The sequence below is a fragment of the Panthera pardus genome, unplaced genomic scaffold, assembly GCF_024362965.1.
Source record: "Panthera pardus isolate Hobbes unplaced genomic scaffold, ASM2436296v1 HiC_scaffold_8, whole genome shotgun sequence".
Taxonomy (NCBI): Eukaryota; Metazoa; Chordata; class Mammalia; order Carnivora; family Felidae; genus Panthera; species Panthera pardus.
Genome location: NW_026527013.1, coordinates 133090548 through 133113897, shown reverse-complemented (window position 1 = coordinate 133113897; position 23350 = coordinate 133090548). Strand labels below are relative to the sequence as shown.

Here is a 23350-nt window from a genome sequence, read left to right as displayed (position 1 = left end):
TTTTTTAGTCCTTTAGAGATTTATGATATAATTTTCAAATTACCAATTTCTGCTAATTTAAGTAATTACTGGAAGTCTGTTTCAGACAATAGGGCACACTAGGTATTCTGCCAGGTCTTCTTCCCACTGTGGACTAGCTGGACCTTGCATAAAATACATCATTTGACTCATGGTCAGATTTGGCCCATGGCCATAGGTTGCCAGTCCCTACTATGTAACATTGAAAACTAATGATCATGCAGTGTATCATTTTTGTAAAACTCAAAAGCAACCAAATCTAAGTAACACATTTTGTTGTGATGAAACTATTTTTAAAAAGATTAGATAAACACAAAATTCAGTACAGTTATTACTTTTGGGGGAGGAAAAGGAATGGGAACATATGAGTAGATGAAATACCATTAGTATATTCTAGTTATTAGGCTGAGTGGTAGAATCATAGGGATCTTTTCTTCTGTGTTTCATAACTCACATATATGTTTCTTGTACTCTTTTTATATGTCCAAATTTACATAATTAAAAGTATCACTGCATCCCTAAATGATCTAATTTTATAAAAGTGATTTTGTTCTTGGTAGTTAGGTCACTGGTTCTCCATGGCATCATGTTTCTCACCACCAAAGGACCAGTCATGAAGCCTTTCAGGGGAAATACATGAATAAATTAATTTAGGCAGACTTACATAGGCAATTATGAATCCCTTTAACATGTGTAAATATTGTATATATACATATTGCCATAAAATTTTTTAATTTGAAATATGGGATAAAGTAATCTATTTCCTGAAGTTTAAAACAGTCCATAAGACTATGTTTATATGATTCAGAGACAAAGGCTCAATAGCTATATTGTATAGCAGGGATACTTATAACGTCTGTCAACCGTATGTATATATTTTCTAAATATACACATTACGCAAAGAAATTATAAAGCCTCAAAACTATAGTTCACCTAAAATAAATATGGCATTGTATACAGGGTGTTGGCCTGGCGCTAAGTAATTATGGGAAATAACCTGAATGTGATCCTTAAGTTATACAGGCTTATATCAGGTTTCTACAAAAATCATATGAAATTCCTCTCTTTCTAAGGGTCTGTAGGGGAAACACAGAATATTAATTTCATGGAGTTCCATTCCAGTATTTCTGTAAGAATTATATGTCTGGATAAGGCAGTTACTACATACTGCACTAATATAGTTGAAAACATTCCGTGAATTGAATAAGAATATTTCCATCCAAAAAGTGCCAAATAACAGGTCACCTCAAGTGAATGGAGAAAGGTATAATTATGGGTGCATTTAATACCTGTAATGAATTCAACTTTGAAAGCTTTCCATTGTTTATATGTCATATACTGGTTATAAATAAAATTTCAAAAGGTGTAGCACAAAGAGAACATTAAAACTTCAAAGATTATATACATATATATATATATATATATATACATATATATATATATATATATATATACACACTGTCTTTGTTATGTTGCGATGACATACTGTATTATTCAGTTATATGAGATCTTGACTGCCAAGCAAAATATATTTGTCCAATCTCAAACTATGGATTTTTATTTTCTTTTCTGTTCAAATCATTTGGATTTAAGCTAGCATTTATAACTATCAAAGCCTGATGGATGATCAGACAAAGACTTAGAAAAAAATATTCACATACTGTAAGTTAAAATATGAGTTTTTGGAGAAAAAAATCACCACTTTATAATAAATTGAGGTGATAAAAAGAATGTCCATTAAGATTTCATGGAAAAAGTGAAGTAATACTATTTTATGTTATTCAGATAAATTGAACATATTTCATGAGCAATGTTTTAACTTTCAAAAAAATTGTAAAAGTAAACTTTGGGTTAGTGTTGGAGATCCCCAAAGACAATTTTTTAAAGTTTAAGTGCCAATGATATTTAAGAGTTGGACTGAATAGTATGGTAGGTGTCTTTCAAGTTATGATAACAACCTGAGTAATAGACCTTGAATTTTTAGCCATTTTAATGGATTTGCCCATTATTGATTATGTTGGTCATTGCCAAAAATATTAAAGCAAATATACTTTTTATATACTTATTCACTCACTAAAAAGCAAGACCTAGCAATTACATACTAAGTGTTTAGAATGTATTAGTCACAGAAAGTGAAAAGACAAATCATATAATCTGGAGAATCACAGAGTCTATTAAACGAATATGTTATTAAAAACTTAATTGGCTTTCATTGTAGTAATAAATATGAAACTGTGAGTTCTATCACGTATACTTTCATATTAAAATATTGTTTTACTTCCTTAATAACCAGGTTTAATTTTCCCCATCTTTTCCAACCAAGATCGCCAAAATGACATTTTGTTTATCATGCCTTGACCAATGTATATTGCTTCCTTTTCTGGGATATGTTTATAGCATATATTTCTAACCATTTATGATCTATAATATTTTATTTAGAAAATTGACATGTACTCAATGAAGAGAGTTGGTAACAGAGTTGGTGAAGTACACAGATAACATGAAATATCATCTAGCTTTCTGCCACAGATAAATGATTCCCGTAATATATTGGCATATTTTCTTCCAGATACAGATTCAGATAAAGTATGGGTCTGGGCACGAGTCTGTCCATAGATAAATGTATGTGTGTGAAGCAGACAGTAGGATGTTCTTGCATGCCTGAGAAAAATATGACCAATGGTTGCAGGCAGCACCTGAAGAAAGCATAGATGTTAAAGAACAGTGTATGGACATATGGAGGTCCCGGGCATGGGGCACGGTAACTGTAACTATTTGTTAGCACCTTGCTACTCTAAGTGTGGTCCACAGACCAGCAGCATTAGCACAACCTGAGAACTTGACAGAAATGTAGAATCTCATGACCTACCCCGTACTTACTGAATCAGAATCTGCACCGTAGCAATATTTCTCTGATTTTCATGCACATTAAAATTTGAGAAGCACCACCCTAGATACAGGTAGACCAAGTAGAGCAGGCGAACCAGGGCCAACTCGTTAGAATAGACAGTGGCTAGAACCCACAATATTTCAAGGGCCCATGAAGTCATTTCAACTTCTTTTAAAATAATAATTAAAAAAATAAACTTTTACATAGAAGAAAATGTTTTAATATGTGATCTTAATATATTCCACTTTATACAAACACTACCATAAAATACAACTTTTCATATGACTTTTTTATGGAGGAAGGGACCCAGAAAGACAAAATTTCCCAGGGTGCACGAAAGTCATAATGCAGCCTTGTGATGGATAACAAAACACTCGCAAAATGAAATAAATCGTAGACAGTCACTTCAGTGGCATCTCTTCTTTCTTCTCTGTCATTGTTTGATTTTTCAGAAAGGATATAAACTTCCCCAAAAAAGACCTTAATAGAAATCAATCCTTTGTATACAATTAGTATACCTACCAATTTGCATGTAGTCATTTTAAAAGGAAACCTATTGTGTTTAATTTTTAATATCTTCTGTTTTAAAATTAACATCATCCCACAGATGTCTTCCCATTTTAACGAAAACTTCTCTAAACAGGGTTTTAATGACTGTGTGGAATTCCACCCCATAAAATAAATACTTTCAATGAATTTGTTGAGCATTCGTTTAGTTTCTAATTCTTATTATTACAAGTAACTCTGTGATGAACTAATACCCTTGCTGCAAATCCATGATTATTTCCTTCAGAGAAATTCCTAAAGCGAAATAGTAAAATTATTGGTTCATTGGGTCTATACTTTTTAACGTTCTTTTGTTTTGTTAACTTTCAATTTTGACAGTTCAAACTTACGGAAAATTTGTAGGAATCATACAAGGAACCCTTTATATTCTTTACCTAGACGTGTCCGTTTTGCCCTGTGCCCTATTGCTTTTATTATTCTGTATTCTCAATCTCTCTCTCCCTCCCTCCTCTCTCTCTCTCTCTCTCTCTCTCTCTCACACACACACACACACACAAACACACACATTCGCACACACCACTTGAGATTAAGTTGATAAAATCCTGCCCCTTTACCATTCATTACTTCAGCATGCTTTGCCTAAGAGCAAGGATGTTCTACTACACATCACAATGAAACTATCAGAATCAGAGAATTACCACTGCTACACTACCATTCTCTATTACACAATCCATATTTAAATGTCATCAACTGCCCAGCAATGTTCTTTTGAGTCTTCAAACCCCTGTCCTACCCGCCCCCCGGCCCAGAATCCAATCTAGAATTCACATTGTGTTCATTGTTATTTAGTCTTTAATCTGGAACAGCTCCTCATTGTCATTTTTGTTCTGGACATTTTTAAGGTTATTGATATTTATGATCAAATAGCCCTACAAATAATATTACTTCTTTTTTTAAACAAATGTTTAAGTTTGTTTGTTTGTTTGTTTTGAGAGAGAGAGACAGCATGAGCAGGGTAGGGGCAGAGTGGTGGGAGAGAGAAAGAATCCCAAGCAGACTCTATGCTGTCAGCACAGAGCCCGACACAGGGCTCAAACTCAACAAAACTGTGAGATCATGACCTGAGCCAAAACCAAGACTTGGACACTTAACTGACTGAGCCACCGAGATGCCCCTAAATAATATTAGTTCTACTGAGAAAAAGGACATATAAGAATGCCCATTTTTTCATTTCTTAATAACATTGAATACTAAGTTTTTCACTTCTCTAATCTGAAACTTGCAGTATGAATTTTGTTTTCCTTTAAATATTCATTTCTTAGATTGTAATTGAACCCCAGTGTTACCTGAATTTCACTCTAAACTTTCATCTATTTTATGACTGTGTTTTACATTTATTTTTAAGCACTGTGAAATATATTTTGGTACCTAACCTATATTTTCTCAAAATTTAATCAATTAGTCTGTTTTCCCACCGATTTGGAATGCCAGCTTATAATTGACATTGACAATTAGTATTTTTTAATCTTTCTGATTAAGTATTTAGAATAATTAGTTAATGCAAATACTGACCAAAATAAATGTATATCCAAATTCAAGAAGAAATAGAAATCACAGAACTCTGAACTAGAAGGAAAATAGGAATCATAGAAGGAACCTTAGAAATTACAGGCTACAATCCATTTATGAAGATAAAGGAAAATATGTATCCTTTTGGTGACTCAACACTGATAATAATTTTCTCTCTTTCATTTTAGCCTTGTTATTTTTAAGCTGGGATCTCACATATAAAAGTTTAGTAACATCTATTAGCAACGGGGGAATATTTTTGATAGTTAAAGTTAGAGGTATACAGGCAATTCTATTTGCTTTTCGTTTTTTTATTTCAAATAAACTATATAGAAATTAGTTTGTTTATTTGTCTAAGTTCACTTCAGTTTCAAGTCCCCAGACTTAAAATTTTGATACTAAACAGGGGAAATTTCTCTAACATCCATTAGCAAGATATCGAATATGTTTGGACTGCAGCCTACTACCCATGGTACCCTTCATATTACATAAGATAGTGTGCTCGTTGCCAAACGTACGTTTTAGAAATCAAATAAATTTTAGTGTAAAGCTAGTTAATGAAACTAGCAAATTTAGACTTGTTTAAATGTCAGTATAATATTAAGTACCATATGCTCTGTGCCAAGCAGTTAAAATTGTTTTGGGAAGGATATGAAATTAATTGTTAAGAGAATTTAGTGACTTAAAGTACTTCACAATCAGCGTTATCATTTAATGCATCTTTTGGCAATTATTAAACCCTCGGGAACAGCATGAATATCCTTATCAAGTCTGGAAAGACATTAATGGGGAAGAGAATGGAGTGATGCTTGCATTTATATGTGGGCATGAGCCCAAGGAAAAGTGAAGGGGGAAAAAAAAAAACGTAAAAATGCCCTCGGGCTCAGTGCCTGGGGCAGATATGTTGTGCAGCCACCAGAGTCTCCAATAGTGCCATTTCCTACATTTCCCAGTGTTTTACTCCTTTTCTTCCTTTTGTATTTTTGGATGCTTTTCAATTTTAAGGACAGATAGTTTTTTTTTAAATCCCCATGCATTGTTTACTTCTTAGATTATTAACTCAAATCCATGATTAATAAGAAGGTCCTGTTAAGGTCAAAAGTATGTTGGAGGGTTTGGGTTGGTTGAATTTGTAAGTTATTAATAACAATAATAGAAGAAAACAATTATTAAATACTCGTTGCTAGGCACGGTTGTAAGCATTTTATAATTACTATTTTGTTTAATCCTCTAAATCATCTAATAAGATATTTACTAGTTTTGTCTCCACTTTGCAGATGACGAGACTGAGGCAGAGTGAGGTTCGATAACCATTTTAGTTTCGACTTGATGGGAAACTGTCTGAAATATCTACTTTCCTGACTTGGGAAATGCAGCTGTTGGATATAATTGCACTTTTTTTTTAATGTCTCAATATCAGAAATGCCTCGGTTATCATGTAACAAAATTAATAATTGTACTGCAAGTAGCAGCAGGCAAAGGAAGTTACTGGCAGGACTAAATCCAGGTTTTTGTTTAGTTTGTTTTATTTTTGCTTTGTTTTAGTTCTATTTTCTAGTGAATATCTGAATACTCAATCCGAAAATTTGAAGAAGAAAAAATCCTTTTCTGATACTTGAAGGATCTGAACCGTTTCCACTTAATCTAGATGAGTCAAATGTTGAAGGAGGGCAAGAAGACGGCATATCACTTGGAGGATGGGAGTGAGAGGAAGGAGTTCCAGTGTGGTTCGAGGGATGTAAAGTGGAGAGCCGAGAATGTCCCCCAGTGAAATGTTTGAGACAAAGCAGTCGGTGCCAGAGAATACTTCCCTCTACATTCTATTTCTGCCATTAACCACATTCACACCATCACCTCCTAACCAGCAATACGAGACTGGAATCCTAGGATGTCTTCATAAAATTTCATAAGCTGATTGCTTAGCCAAAAATGTATAATTGTGAGAGCTTGAAACAGTCATTGCCACAGTCCAGTAACCTATGTTAGCAGGTTGCCAGCTTAAATTAATATCTGATCCAAGGTTTTAATTTATTACTACATCACATAGGTAGTGTTTTTAAGCGTTCCTGTGAAAACCGTGGCAGGGTTATATTATTTCACTGGTATAATCACAAAGTCTGTGCTTTTAAATGGTGGACGTACTGTGATTAAGCTAAGTAAAAATTATATAATTTAGGACAAGGAAGGTTTTTTTTTTTTTTTTTTTTTTTACAGGCCAAGTAGGTAAATGATAGACTTGGGTGAGGATGAGAAGTTCCAGAAAAGCCTGCTCTTGCTAATTCTAGTTCCCACTGAAAGTTTCATATATCCCTTTTTTTGTTAAGGCTCTGCATGTGAATGCTAAGAGGTAAATGATATGTTGGGGAAGGAAAAGAAAGAGGGGAAAGAACTCCTATTATCTGAGCATCTGCTACCAGCTATGCCTAGGAACTGTGAAGGTCTATAAATCCTCACAAGCCTGTAAAGGAAGTGTTGGCATCTCTATCTTAGAGGTGAAGAACATAAATTTCACGGTCAGGTTAAATAGCTTGTAAGTTCACAGTGCTATTAAGTAGTATGGACAGGATTCAAACTCAGGTCTTTTTGTTTTCTAGGTTTATGTATACTTACGTTATCTTTAGAGCCATCGTTTAAATAAGTTACTAACTACCTTAGCTATCTGTCAAAATCCAGGAAAAATGGTCTTGGACAAGATAAATTTTGGTCACTGTGGGATAAAAAGGATAGAGAGGAAGGGAGAAAGCAGTGGAGTTGGTATTAAGTTTTCAATGCTACTTAGAAGAAGCTGTTACAGAGTTCCCTCCTCAGAGGAAAGTATTTTTATTTTTTCTGGAATGCCGAGGCATGCCAGTTCAACATTTGTTCATATTACTATGAATATACTATGGGTACACTATACAGGTGAACGAAACCCCATAGAAATAGAATAGATTACTAACAATCCTATACATTTCCCTATGTTTCTTTTCTTTTTTATACAAGTGCATTTTCTTTCACAATTATCTTTGTGGCAGGAACTAAGAATTGAATGGGACTATTGAAATGATTCTAGAATTGCAATGCTAGAAAAGATGCCCACAAACATGCTCTGTTCCAGAAAGTAAGAAGAGTGTATAACATTTTATCAGTTTAATTACAAAGTCCATTTAAACATAACTCCCTGGGGATCGTGGAATTTGAATCTGTACAGTGTACAATTATCTTTACCCAGTCAGTGCCTGAAATAACTACACTGTTCCCTGGTCTCAGTGCGAAAATTTTTTTTTTTTTAATGTTGGAAGAGATAAATATAGCATGTGAGCAAACATGGTTTGCTGCTCAATTGTTCAAAACTGTGTTCACACAAACAATTGTTGGGTAATTATTAATGCTAAAAATATGTGAAGTTTCAGTGACTCTACATTTGAAGTCTAGAATGTGTCATTTGTTTTATTCATGATAAACAGATCATTTAGTTGGAAAAATCCCATCTGCTTAGATATATCTCTTATTATTTATGAGAACCATGTTTAGGAATGCAGGCGGCACATGTGCATAATTAATCCTGAAGAGAATTAGACATTGTTTGATTCACAGCTGAATGCAATTAGCATTAGGAAGTTTACATATGTTGGCAATAACACAGATTAGCAACTAAAGTGCTTGTTAAAAAATTTAACCTGAGGCTGCTGGAGCAGACCTCTCTTAATGATGCTTTAAATGTTGTTGATGAAGTAATAATCAATTTTGTTTTATAAATAGTAAATCAAGAATTTAGGTCTAATTAGCAGTGCTACAGATCACTTCACTTCCATATCAGATGTACTTGTGATGTATGCTATGAACTTTCTTTGAGTCTTGTGTGCAAACAGTTGTTATGGAGAAGACGTGATCCTTTCTTGGAGAAAGAAATCATTCCCCAGCTAGAGAAGAGTAAGGCGTCTACCTTCTGGAAGGACTCTTCCAGAGATGTGTAGCGTGAGAGTTCTGTCTTTGTCTCTCTGCAGCTTTTAATTGCAGGAGAGAGAAACAATGCCTTCTCTTTTGCAAGGAGAGCCATTAGCCAGCTTTACAGACTGTGAAACCGAGTCATCTAATGGGGAGGGAGGAGAGAATGGAAATGGCGAAAATGAGGCCGAAAGTAAAATTGAGCTATAATTGTTTGCACTTCAACTTTGAGAAGTTCACCATTAATTAAAATGTTTCTGCACCACTCACCACCAGACTGGCAAGAAGGAGGCAAGGCTACATGTGAGGCAGCCCCAGAACCTTCAGGAAAGCAAGCAAGGCCTTTTATGAGGGAGGGAGCATCTTCAGCACACAAACTCAACAGAGTCACTGGAAAGCAGGCAGGCCACTGTCACCTGACCATTTTCACACAGCCCTGAGTTACGATTTTGACTCTTCCTGCGCCTCATTATAAATTAGAAATATACATTTTTAGAATGAATTGGGAGAGAGGACAATTACCTTAGGAAACACCTGCCCTCTTTCATAGATTCTGGAAGCCTCACATTTCTTTTTTTCCTATTTTAACATCCCTGAAATGTGGGTACTTCTCACAATGATGACCATATTTCAGTTAATTAGCAACAGTTTTTTCTTTAGTACGTAAAATAATGCTAATAGCGTGTTAGATTCATTTAAATGTGGGACCCAAAGTCTCTTCTGTGCCAGGCACTGTGCTGGGGATGAGGAGTAAATGAGATGTGATATAATGTAAGAAGGGTTACCTAGGGGTGTCTGGGTGGCTCAGTCGGTTAAGCGGCCGACTTCGGCTCAGGTCATGATCTCACAGTCCGTGAGTTCGAGCCCCGCATCGGGCTCTGTGCTAACAGCTCAGAGCCTGGAGCCTGTTTCAGATTCTGTGTCTCCCTCTTTCTGACCCTCCCCCGTTCATGCTCTGTCTCTCTCTGTCTCAAAAATAAATAAACGTTAAAAAAAAATTAAAAAAAAAAAAAGAAAAGAAGGGTTACCTAAAGGTAGGTACGAAGAGCCTACTTGTGATTGAACTTGCAGAAGGCTAACTTCACTTCCTTACGGTCCCATGAGCCTGTGAGTGTAGTTTTGTAACAGGATCGTACACTTATACCCATCATCAGTATAGTGACTCTCTTCTGGATGATAAGCGATGACAGGGGACCAATGTAGAATGTAAGCTCTGTGCAAACAAGGAGGTTTTCCTGTTCGTTCACAACAGGGTTCCTAGCTCTGAGACAAGTGCATGGTATGTGGGGTCATGCAATAATTTCTTGTTGAATGAAGAAAAAGCCAGGTCAGGGGTTGGCTTTGCCCTGTGCTCAAAGATAGCTTTTACATTTGTAAATGGTTGCAAACAAAAATCAAAGGAAGAATAATATTTTACAACATACGAACATTACATAAAATTCAAATTCCCATGTACATAAATACACTTTTATTGGCACATATCCAGACTCATTCATTCATTCATTCATTCATGTTTTGTCTGTAACTGTTTTCTCATTACAGAGGCAGAGTTGAGTAGTGTTAATGGGGATCTTATGGTGCACAAAACCTAAAATATTTATTGTTGGCCACTTACAGAAAAAGTTTGCTGCCTCCAGACTAGGCTATTGTCGGAGAGATCAGATGAGGAACTTTGGTACCGACCAGCTGTCCTGTACCTTCAGTAACACATTCCTGTGGAATTACCTCCTGCTCTTCTTCTCACTAGATTAGGAAACCTGAACATCATCACTGCTGACATGCTTGATGACAGGGAAGCTGAACCCCATCCTGAGTCCCCTCACACACACACACACACACACACACACACACACACACTGCAATTGTCCCTTGACCCTCATAAAATTAAATTAATTTTGGCTCTCCTGGTAGAAATGCATAAGCTGAATTGTATATATTAAAGCTTAATGATAATACCTCCTGGTACAGGATCAAATTTGGTACAACTTTAATCCATTTGGCTTCAATCCAAGAAGAGCCATTATAGAAAGAAAGTACCAGCTGAATTTCATTATCAAAATACTTTCTGTGTTATGTGGTCCTGAGACGTAAACCTAGAGAGTGTTATACTTTTAATTAAAGATTATGGGTTCTGAAGATCGTCTCCTCATTCACATCTGCTACGTGCTAGATGTTTTCACTTGTCCACTAGGAGTACAGTGACTACAAAAGAGTCCCAAAGCATGGCAGCCTGGCAGGGCGCCAACACAGTCTGAGGGTATCTGACATCGGGGCAATGTTGCCAGTGGTTCCACTGGACCTTGGTACAGTCTGTACTAACAGTACACAGAAAGCAGCCCGCAAGGGGGAGGAATATAGGCATAGAGATAGAGAAAGCACACGTAGTTCTGAGCTCTCCCCCTTTACCTCTCAATAGCACAACCTGCTAGAGATGGGAGTTGATTTCTTCTGTATGCAGAGACTCAAACTAGCCCATCATTATAGTCTTGCAAATCTCTAAGCACTATGAAGACGGTGTCCAGATCTGTCTTGCTCATGGCTCTGTGTACCCCCAGTGCCTTGGCATAGTACATAGCCAGCACATCTTGGAACAGACCTCAGCCAGGCCATAAGATAGCTGGGTTCTCTTAGATCTCTCCTTAGAGTAGGCAATTCTTTGCCATCTCTGCACCATCTGTTGATGTTACGGAGTCTTTCTGAATGTGGGATAGATACAATTATGCAGGAAAAATCCTCCTCCCAAAAGAATAAATGGGAGAGGGCAGGGGACAGTTGGTTAAAAAATAATAAGACTTTAAGATAATGTTAGTCACTGCTTTATCTTTAGCTAAGGAGTAAATCCTAAGTACAGACAACTATTTCTGCAGTATCTCAGCAAGACTGAAGAGAGAACTGGTCCCAAATTTCTTCTTTATCTATCTGCATGACGATTTGAAATTTTATAGGTGAAGTTTTCACCAATTTAGACTTAGCAATTCCTAAATGTTTATATTAAAAAGAAAAAGAGTTATTTGGGGGTATTAGTACCCAGTAGCCACTAATTTATCATCCATTAATATTTTAGTATAAATTAGTAAGATAATTACTCTCCAAGAACATAGAGCTGAGGAATGAAACAGGATTGCAAATGACTTTGAAGAGCTGGACCAAATATCGAAGTTCAGAATATAAGGTAATGTCCACAGGCCAGTTCTACAAAGTCATTTGTTGGGAAGCTGTTGAGTAACCAGGGGGCACCTAGAAAGAGATGCTAAAACTGGGAGGAAGATTGTTTGTGGCAGAGACGAGTACATCCCCAGTGTGCATTTCTCCCTTCTGTCGTTTAGTTACACACACACACACACACACACACACACACATTGAGTTTCAGCAGGAATCATGGCAACCCGCTAAGTGTTTTTTTCGCCTTTCTTATGGTTAGGCATCCCCATATGTCTAAGTTCTGAACAAGGAGAAGTTAACAGAGATAATATTTGCCATTTATATGTTATATCCCTAAAAGAAAGTTGCTTATTTTCCACTGCGTCTCTTTCCTTCTTCCTGTGTGCAAGAACAAGGACATGGTGCTCATAATCTAGGGTATTGGTCTGCTAGAACTGCCATAGCAAAAGACCACAGAGCGGGTGGCTTAAATCACAGAAATGTATTTTCTCACAGCTCTGGAAGCTAGAGGCGCGAGATGTAGGGCCCTCAGGATGAGTTCCTGGTGAGGCCTCTCCTGGCTTGTAGATAGTGCCTTCTCACTGTGTCTTCACAGGACCCTTCCTCTATGCTCACACGGAGAGAGATCTCTGGTGTCTCCTACTCTTTTTATAAAGTCACCAGTCCTGTGGGATTAAGGCCGCATTCTTAGGAACCCATTTAATCTTTTTTATCTCTTTTTGGGCTCTGTCTACAAATACAGTCACGTATGGGATTAGTGCTTCCACATACAAATTTGAGGAGGGACACAATTCTGTTCATAACAGCCAGCTTGGATGACATCTCCCAGGTGATGGTGGAGCACAATGGTGGGAGAAACCTGGGGTTCTGAGGACTTCTTAAAGTAAAAGCGTGTAACCTCCTTGAACCCCTCTCAGGACTGGGTTCTGTTTCAGCTACTGGGTTCTGGATGTGTTTGTTGTAGCAGCTGTATCCTAACTAATAGGGTGTGAAAGAGGAGAGCCCAGATCAACTTTCTCTTACTTCACAAATCTGCTTGGGAAGCTACTCATAAGAGAGAGAGAGAAAGAATAGGTCATCCATCCTCTTATCTGAATCTCTTTTTGAATGTGCTTTGACTCCATTTTAATACTAATCTAATTATATCCCAATAGGCAAATGCACAGAAATCACAGTATCATCTTTCATACAACGACTCCATCTAATCTGTGGCAGTGGAATTCGTTTTGGTCCTACTTTGCAATAGATGTGAGGATACCAAAGGTATAAATTTAGATATCGGCTTAATTATATTTCTTGCCAACTTTATGTTGCCAACTTTAAGGGCAGTGCTCATTTTTTAAAGTAAATACCTCTGTAAAAATAGAATTATTTGCCATGAAATTAAAATACCTTATAAAAATCCCTTTTTTAGGATGCTTGGAAAACAGAAGAGTTATTGAGTTTCTTTTAGGGATAGTAGAATGTTTGAAAAGTAGATTATGGTGATGGTACATGCAACTCTCTGAACATTAAAAAAAACCACAAAAAGCAAAAACAAAAACAAAAACAAAAACCCACTGACCTGTGCATTTTAGTGGGTGAATTTATGTAACCTATGAGTTATATCTCAATCAAGCTGTTAAAAAAAAGAGGAATATGAGATCTATGGCCAAACACATTGAGAAATGTTTCCTGCTTTATCCACCCTTGGAGAATTTATAGGTGCGGTAAGATATTGGCCTTTGAACAAACAAACAAAAACCCATTTAACTTTGTATATCCAAGGGCTTCTTGAAATTATATAACCCTGACTCACTGTATCACTTAACCTTGTAGAGCAGAGGTATATGCTCAGCTCAAAGAATAAAGTACTCTGAACTCCTGCTTTCCTGGCTTAACTAGAAAGGGATATAAAAGTTTCACACGACTTACAAAAAGTCCAGGGGGAGGGGTCCAGGACTGGCACAGGAGCTCAGAAAGGCCCACAGTGAGACTCTTTCTGTCTTGAACTCCACTCTCCTCATCACGTGGGCTTTTGTCATTTGGCTTGAGGTGGTTCAAGAACTTCTTTCCTGTGCTCTGCCCTCTGAGCATAAAGAACGGAAACACTGCAGAAGTTTCCACTTCCCTTTTCTTGTGCAGAAATCTGCCATGCGTCGTCTCTTAACTGCCAAAGAGAGTAAGAAACCTAGAATTTAAGCTCTCCAGGATGTACTCTGCAAGAAGAAAGGGGAGAAAGAGATCGTTAATAGCTGTTGACTTTCTAATTCAGCTTTGGTAAGTCCATCCCTCTGACTGTTCAACATATACATAATATATATTTTTAAGTAGATCCCATGTATCATGTTTATTGGGCAAAGTATCTAATGATTGAAAAATATGTTATATTTCAGGTTTAAACATAGAATTAAATTAATGGTATATCAAATCTTCACCAAATATTTGGATATAGAGAATTAAAATTTTGAAATTATAGGATTTTGGAAACTGTTCTTTACGTGGAAGGCACATACTCTTTCCTATAGGATTCAGTTCTCAGGCCACACCCAGTATCTGCATCCTGCCTGAAGTCTGGCTTTCCACGTGATATTCAGCCTTCAGCATTAGGCCCTACATTTCTCCTTAAAAGTCCATAAGGTAAAAATGACTTATTTGCCCTGAACCAAACCCAGACAACCTCTCTCAGGAGCATAACTACCTATTTATTATTAGAATAAGTAATGGTTATAACTAGTCACCAAGTGTGACAATACAAATGCATATTCCCATGAGGCAGCTTCTTTTTTTTTTTTTTATTTATTTATTTTTTTTATTTTTTAATATATGAAATTTACTGTCAAATTGGTTTCCATACAACACCCAGTGCTCATCCCAAAAGGTGCCCTCCTCAATACCCATCACCCACCCTGCCCTCCCTCCCACCCCCCATCAACCCTCAGTTTGTTCTCAGTTTTTAACAGTCTCTAATGCTTTGGCTCTCTCCCACTCTAACCTCTTTTTTTTTTTTTTTTTTTCCTTCCCCTCCCCCATGGGTTTCTGTTATGTTTCTCAGGATCCACATAAGAGTGAAACCATATGGTATCTGTCTTTCTCTGTATGGCTTATTTCACTTAGCATCACACTCTCCAGTTCCATCCATGTTGCTACAAAAGGCCATATTTCATTTTTTCTCATTGCCACGTAGTATTCCATTGTGTATATAAACCACAATTTCTTTATCCATTCATCAGTGGATGGACATTTAGGCTCTTTCCATAATTTGGCTATTGTTGAGAGTGCCGCTATAAACATTGGGGTACAGGTGCCCCTATGCATCAGTACTCCTGTATCCCTTGGATAAATTCCTAGCAGTGCAATTGCTGGGTCATAGGGTAGGTCTATTTTTAATTTTCTGAGGAACCTCCACACTGCTTTCCAGAGCAGCTGCACCAGTTTGCATTCCCACCAACAGTGCAAGAGGGTTCCTGTTTCTCCACATCCTCTCCAGCATCTATAGTCTCCTGATTTCTTCATTTTGGCCACTCTGACTGGCGTGAGGTGGTATCTGAGTGTGGTTTTGATTTGTATTTCCCTGAGAAGGAGCGACGTTGAACATCTTTTCATGTGCCTGTTTGCCATCCGGATGTCTTTTTTAGAGAAGTGTCTATTCATGTTTTCTGCCCATTTCTTCACTGGGTTATTTGTTTTTCGGGTGTGGAGTTTGATGAGCTCTTTATAGATTTTGGATACTAGCCCTTTGTCCGATGTGTCATTTGCAAATATCTTTTCCCATTCCGTTGGTTGCCTTTTAGTTTTGTTGGTTGTTTCCTTTGCTGTGCAGAAGCTTTTTATCTTCATAAGGTCCAGTAATTCACTTTTGCTTTTAATTCCCTTGCCTTTGGGGATGTGCCGAGTAAGAGATTGCTACGGCTGAGGTCAGAGAGGTCTTTTCCTGCTTTCTCCTCTAAGGTTTTGATGGTTTCCTGTCTCACATTCAGGTCCTTTATCCATTTTGAGTTTATTTTTGTGAATGGTGTGAGAAAGTGGTCTAGTTTCAACCTTCTGCATGTTGCTGTCCAGTTCTCCCAGCACCATTTGTTAAAGAGACTGTCTTTTTTCCATTGGATGTTCTTTCCTGCTTTGTCAAAGATGAGTTGGCCATACGTTTGTGGGTCTAGTTCTGGGGTTTCTATTCTATTCCATTGGTCTATGTGTCTGTTTTTATGCCAATACCATGCTGTCTTGATGATGACAGCTTTGTAGTAGAGGCTAAAGTCTGGGATTGTGATGCCCATGAGGCAGCTTCTAATATACAGATAGCTCAAGACACACAATCTATCTATCTATCTATCTATGTTTGTGTATATATAATATATATATATATATTATATATATACTAACATAGTATTAGTATAATGTAGAAATCCTAATATATATAACATATAATATTATATATTTTAGTAATATAAGCCCTTACTGTGTCAAAAATCCAAGCTATAGCCAGTTTTTCCTAGATTCTATTAGATACCCCAAATCCAAAACAAAAAATTAGATTGGAAAAAGAAAAAAAATGGAAGTTGAAGAGGGAAAAGCTAAGTAAAAGCCACTATAGCCTTAAAATTGTCTTTCAAGGATATATATATCCGTGTGTGTGTGTGTGTGTGTGTGTGTGTGTGTGTGAGGGGCACTAAGATAGCCAAGTCAGCCTTTGTTCTGGATACAGTTATCCTCATGGAACCAAACAGCTCTTCTCCAGAAGAAGGGATACAGAAGGAGCCCTCTGGCATATGTACGAGCTAGACTGAAAACCAGAGTAATGAGCATGCCTAGGATTCTTCCTACAGAAGTCACTAAATTAAATAGTCTCAAGATGATGAGAGACACACATGGATGGGGGCCTCTGAACCTGCATAGTCTGTGTTCTGCCTTCTGAGAGGCCCCTCACACAGTAGGTACAGCCTCCACACACATCTCTGCTTTATTTGTTTCCCTAGTTTTTTTTTTCTCTTGTATTATTAAGAAAATGGAGATGGCTATTAATTAAATACTTTTACCAAACCAATTGAATTAATTGGTCCCTTTTACACTTAGTTCTAAATTTGGTACTTCCGAATAAGTGAAAGTCTTTCTGTCTTTAATGGGGAGAGTCTTAGGATCCTAAACAGTGAGTCAGCTGTAGGATTGTGCAGATTCATGTCTTTTGAATTGGACTATCCAGTTGGCCTTACCTGGTATGTTTATTCCTTTTTATTAGAGCATGGGTGACAGAGTTAGAGCATCTTATGAAGTTTCATAATTTCCACATTTTTACTGTAAGCTTAAATCCTTTTCTTATGTCTTCTCCAGATGTAGAGAGCAGCGGGTCATTATTTTTCTATACTGTTCTTCAACTGTAGATGCTGTTAGACCTTTCTTTTGGCTGAATAATCCAAGTTCCTTTCCTTAAATTTTCCTTTGTAGCTCCTATTTCTCAACACTTTAACAACTCTCATCGAGGTCCTCAGTTGTTACAAATAGTCATTTTCACTTTTTTTCCTCTGCATGATGACTTGAAATAGTATTTCTAAGAAAAAATTAATATAGCTTTAAGTGGTTTTACACTATGCACGTTACAGGGTCTGAAGAAATACACTCTCGAGATTCAAAAAGACTGGTGATTACTTTTGAAAACTTAGGCTGAACTAGGTAGCTCCAGAAAATGGGATAAAATAAAACATGTAGGTTTTATTTGTCAGAACAAAGAGATTTGCTGGGATAATTACAATTTGGCAAGTCTATTGTGAGGTCCCTGGAGTGGGGGAAAAAAAAACCCTACAGCTTATATGGGATAATAGAAACATGAGCAATAAGCAGCATGGGGTTTTACAGGGAGAAAAAGTCACTCAAAAAACAAAAGTCCTCTTTTCTTTAACAAAATTACAAAATTAGTAGATGAAGGAAAAGTATTTAGTTTAATGCACCTGGTCAGCTATAAAGCTTTTAATAAAGTTTTACCTCAAAATGTGATTCAAATTATCTTATGAATAAAGAATAACTTTTGAGACAAGTGAAACCTTTTACCTCCTAGACTGCCTACCAAAGATTGGAGCCTAATATCAGGCAAGGACATAGGAAAACTGGGCTTCAATGTTTAGAGAACAAGGTGATACCTGTCACATACATACCTCTGGGCTAGTTCTCCCCTATTGACCTTCCCCTCAAAGACCAGACCTTTAGTCTCTGAGGGGGAAATGTTACAATGTTACAATGTCCAGGACATCAGGCACTTTGAAGGCTAGAGATAATGTGGGAGGGGGTGCAGGAAGTAGACAATGATGCATGATGAACCACCCCAGCTCCCTCCCCTCAGCCCCCCATAGTGTCATGCCCACAGCTGGTCTTGTAGCTACACACCCCTCCCAGGAGATAAAGAGGATTCTCTGGAGAAAGTAAAGGCTCTAGTGGAAAACCCATAGATTCTGACATTTAAAGATTCCCTCACATAAATATCCATGATGAAATTTTTCCCATATACCAAGAGATGTCATCCAGTTTTTCCTTTTCGATTTATAAATGTGTCTCACTCCTAAGTTTGAAAGAACAGTCAAGACATACCAAATATTGGAAGGAAAAATTAAAAATATACAATAGAGAGTGACACAAATAAAGAGAATAGACTGGGGGAAAATAGAGATGATATAAGGCACAAAAGAAAACTTTTAAAAATATTACATGAATTATTATTATTATCTGGATTGTTGAGAGAAGAATTGTACCTAAAAAAAATAGGTTATAATAATAAGAAAGAATATAAAAAATAAGGAATAACACTTATAATTTAAAATGTGATATTTTTTCTTCAAGTTTTTATTTAAATTCCAATTAGTTAACGTACAGTGTAATATTAGTTTCAGGAAACAGTATAAAGTTCCTCAAAACATTGAAAATAAAATGTGATTCCTGGACAAAATTCTCTGACGATATAAAAGATAGTGACACTATATAAGAGGAAATAGACAATTTAAAAGATACAAATCCAGAAATGCAGAACAAAGAAAATAGAGGTGACAGAATTACCAAAAATCAATTCAGAAGTATTTCACAGAACTGAATATCCTACGTCTCCAAATGGAAAGGGCCAAGCACAATAGAGAAAGATTCTCACCAGAGCAGACTGTTATGAACTTCCTGAAAAACAGGGATGAAAAAAAGATTCTAAGAATTTCTTAAAGAGTAGAAGCAAGTCATAGAGAAATGCTTAGGAATAAGAAATTGTATTCAAATTCTTAAGAACAACCCTGAGTTCCAGAAGACTGTGGTTCAGTGCCTATAAGATTTCATTATAAAGTGATTTTAAAATTATCAATCATATATGAGGGTACAATAAAGATATCATCAGATATTCACTATCTAAACTGAATGGGTTACTGTGCACTCTTTCTTAGGAAGATACTAGAAGATATGTTTTAGAAGTTCAAGAGAAAAAACACTAAAGAAGATCCAGGAGTCCAGGGTTCAAGTACAGGAGACAGGCAGAGATAAGGACCAATATGTCAGCTGTGCACACCGACAGAGAATATAGAATGGAGCAAGAGATAGAAAACTGGTGTGGCGACAGGTGTGGAGACAGGTGTGGGGATGGGGGAGACTCCTTAGAACCATGTTTCAACATTTAAAATATGCTAATAGTCCTTTGACATATTTTGGAGTATTTATTTTAATAAATTTATTTTGAAAAATAACTTCATAGGTAATATAAATAGGAAAAAGTTATAGAAAACCAAGCAAGGAAATAATGAGATAATACTAATTTCAGTAAAAAGAAATTTATCAGAGAAGAATTATAATTCCAGAGTGAAAACTATTTATGTAGAATATTTATATAAACACTATTCACCTTAACCAGCAAATTATAATTTAACTATATTGAGAGACTGGGAAGAGCAATAAGAGAGAGGTAAATTCTATACTTCCAAAACAAAAAGTTAATATATTATTTCTATAACTGTCAAATTAAGAAATAGATATGTATGTGATATATATATATATATATGTGTGTATATATATATATATACACACATATATATGTGTATATATATATATATATATATATATATATATATATACCAGAATATATGTGTATACACACAGACACAGACACAGGATATATATATGACATATATGAGTAGATATAAAGGATATATATGACATCTATGGATATATATAGGATATATATATATGAATATCAGAATATATATAATATGTAGATATATGGACATATGTATGAATACCACAGAAGTACCGTAACCAAGAAGAAACACCTTAATGGCGTTGAACGTGGTTGTCTTTACAGAGCAGAATAACTAAATGTGGTAGTAAGGACTGTTGGATTGTGACATAAACCTTTTTAGCACTACATATATGTATTAGTTTCAGAAAGTTGAACACAAACTCATAAATGCTAATAAGAAGAAGTAGGTTGAGAAGATCATACTGAGTTTTCTCCAAATCAGTCAAACTGGTTAGGCTAAGTACTGACCTTTATCTTTTGACTGGTCAGTTTTGTTTGCTTGTTTGTTTTGTGTTTATTTCTGGGAATGAACCCTCTGGACAAATTGAGATTTATTTGCAGTTACAATAGTACATAGATTAGGTCACAGTTTCTAAGTGCTCTTTCTAAATATGTCATTTTATTAGTTTATATGTACGTAATTTTATTGTTAAACTTGGTTTTCTCAAGTGATTTTGTTGGGCATGTAGAAATACAAATCTCAAAGAATTAAAACCACATATAAAGTCCCTGAAGGTATTAGAAGATTTTCATCTAAAACTTTCTGTCTTTATATTTTATGGCTTCTCATCTCTACTCAAGACTTTCTTCTTCAAATTTTCTTCCTCATTTCTGATACCTGTTTCTTTTTGCCCACATGGTGACTCAATTTGTCCCGGCCCCGCAGGCTGTCTAGGGCCTCATGTAGCTACGGAGGGCAATTATGGCGAAGAAATGCTAATGTGAATGGAGTTTCAAGAATTGTTGCAAAGCACCGGTCCCTGCAAATGCTCCAAGGCACTGTTGGCTTTGTACCACATGAAGATAATCTTCCCAGACATCATCTGAGTTGAATATGGACCAGGACTGTTAGACATTTGGTATGGACTGATGTCCGCAGGAGTCAAAGGGAAAAAAAAAAATTAGTAAGTTTGCAGAAAATAAACAGTCACTCAGATTTGGTCAAAAATAAGAATTTTCACCCAGAATCAGATGATGCAGTACGAAATCTGGGTAACACGCAGGCGGCTGGTGTATTAGCGAAAACCAATAGAGAAAAACATCAAACCGGTGATTTGGCAAATAGAGTAAAATAATAACCAAAAAAAAAAAAACCCCAAAAACTTTGGCCTTGTTCTTTTACCTTTCAGACAGTTTTGTTGCCTTCTCTGTTCAAACATCGTAAAAATAGGCTGCTTTACCTCAGCTTCTGGAGATACCTGTTTTGTGTAATTTTAGACGACTTAAAAGGGAGCGTACCGTCCAAATTTCACAGTGACCAACGAATTTGTAACACAACAGTGCTCTTTTATTTCAGGAAGCGGCCCAAAGCAATTAAGGGAGACCGTCATCATCACAGCAGAATGCATCCTGTTAAACTAATTGGAACATTAGACACTACAATCTTGGCAAAACGTACCAACTATGAAGAGCTGTCACCGTCTTAATAATTCTGTGATGGCCGGAGGAGGACAAAACAGTTGTTGTTGACAAGTGTTTGATCTTCATAAGTCTGCTGCTGTGACAAACTACACACTGTATTTTATCCTCTACTTCTGTGATCCTTCACCCAGATAAGAACCAACACCTGGCATCTTTTCAAATTTTCTTTTTTTTTTTCCCTTTTACATCAGTGGCAAAAGTTAAAAAGGTAACATGAAAAGAAACATGAAACAGGAATACTGTTCAAATTGAAGGACTGTAGTTTCAAGTTTCAATCCTGTATCAAAACATCTCCGCCTTATCTTCTTTTCCAGTCATCACAAATGATGAGTATAAAGGGATACACAAACATCAGTACAATGCTGTGTGTGTATGCAATCCAAAAATCACAGCTACAAAATTATACCTGACATATCAAAAACCGACAGTCACATCCTCAAGATTTCCTTCTCTCGTTCCCATGGACCTTCTTGATTAATAAATCTGACACATAAAAAGCATCTATATGACTAAAGTGCCAGTTACTGGAAAGACCGTTTTGATCTATTTCTCAACTTTTAGAAGAAATATTCTCTTTTTCATGAATACAGGATCCGTTCACTGACTGCCAGCTTTCAAATGACCACCTCTTGAAGTTTAATTTTAAGTTTTAAATAAATATTGTATGCATGCAGAATAATTACGATGCTCTAGAGAGATACTGTATAATGACATTGATTCTTTTTTATCTGAAAATGCCAAGCCCTTAAGGCAGCAAAGTCTGCATTTGCTACAGATGTGGAAAGGTTCATTCCATGTGTTAAATTTCAGAAGGGGCATGCATGGCACTTTCATTAAGACGCTCGTGGTATTTCCTGAGTAAACTCCAATTTTCATGAGTGTAAAACTTATTTCCATAAGACTCATCTGGTCTAAGCAACAGAAAGGAACTCACTGGCCTTCAAATGAATGTTATGTGTGTATATATATATATATATACATATATATATATATATGAATGTTTTATATATATACACACTATATATATGTATATATATATATAATATATATATATACATGTAAATATATATATATACATATATATATGCATTATACATGTAAATATATATATATATATATATATATATACATATATATATATATATATGCAAAACGTTTCTTCATTCTGAAATGAAAACTAGTTTAAAAACTAAAATATTTGTAGTGCACCTGCATGGCTCAGTCAGTTAAGTATCCAATTCTTGGTTTTAGCTCCGGTCATGATCTCACAGTTTGTGAGAAACTGTGCTGAAAGGGTGGAGCCTACTTGGGATCCTATTTCTCCCTCTCTGCCCCTACCCTGCTCATTCTCTCTCTCTCTCTCTCTCTCTCTCTCTCTCTCAAATAAATAAACTAAAAAAAAAAAACCCTAAAGTATGTTAGGCTCATTTCTCTATATATGGTACTGCAATTCCCTGCCAAACTAAGTAGATATGACCCTGCTTCTTTTTCACATATTTAGAAACATGATGAAAAGAAGGCAAGGATCGGAGATAGATATCAGCGTAATGTCTCATCTTTTGCATTCTCTGTTGGGATTCCTTGAAAAAAATGCTTTTTATTTAAATATAACCACACTCATAGCA

At 36.1% G+C, this 23350-nt stretch overlaps 1 long non-coding RNA gene across 1 annotated transcript in view; it reads left to right on the top strand.

Moving 5' to 3' along the window:
- The window catches only part of LOC128775601 (uncharacterized), a 182091-nt gene extending 159435 nt beyond the window's left edge, over positions 1 to 22656 (top strand). Inside the window, exon 3 of the long non-coding RNA XR_008420432.1 lies at positions 21601 to 22656. This is a non-coding gene — a long non-coding RNA (uncharacterized LOC128775601). The remainder of the gene's footprint in view (positions 1 to 21600) is intronic.
- The last annotated feature ends 694 nt before the right edge of the window (positions 22657 to 23350 follow it).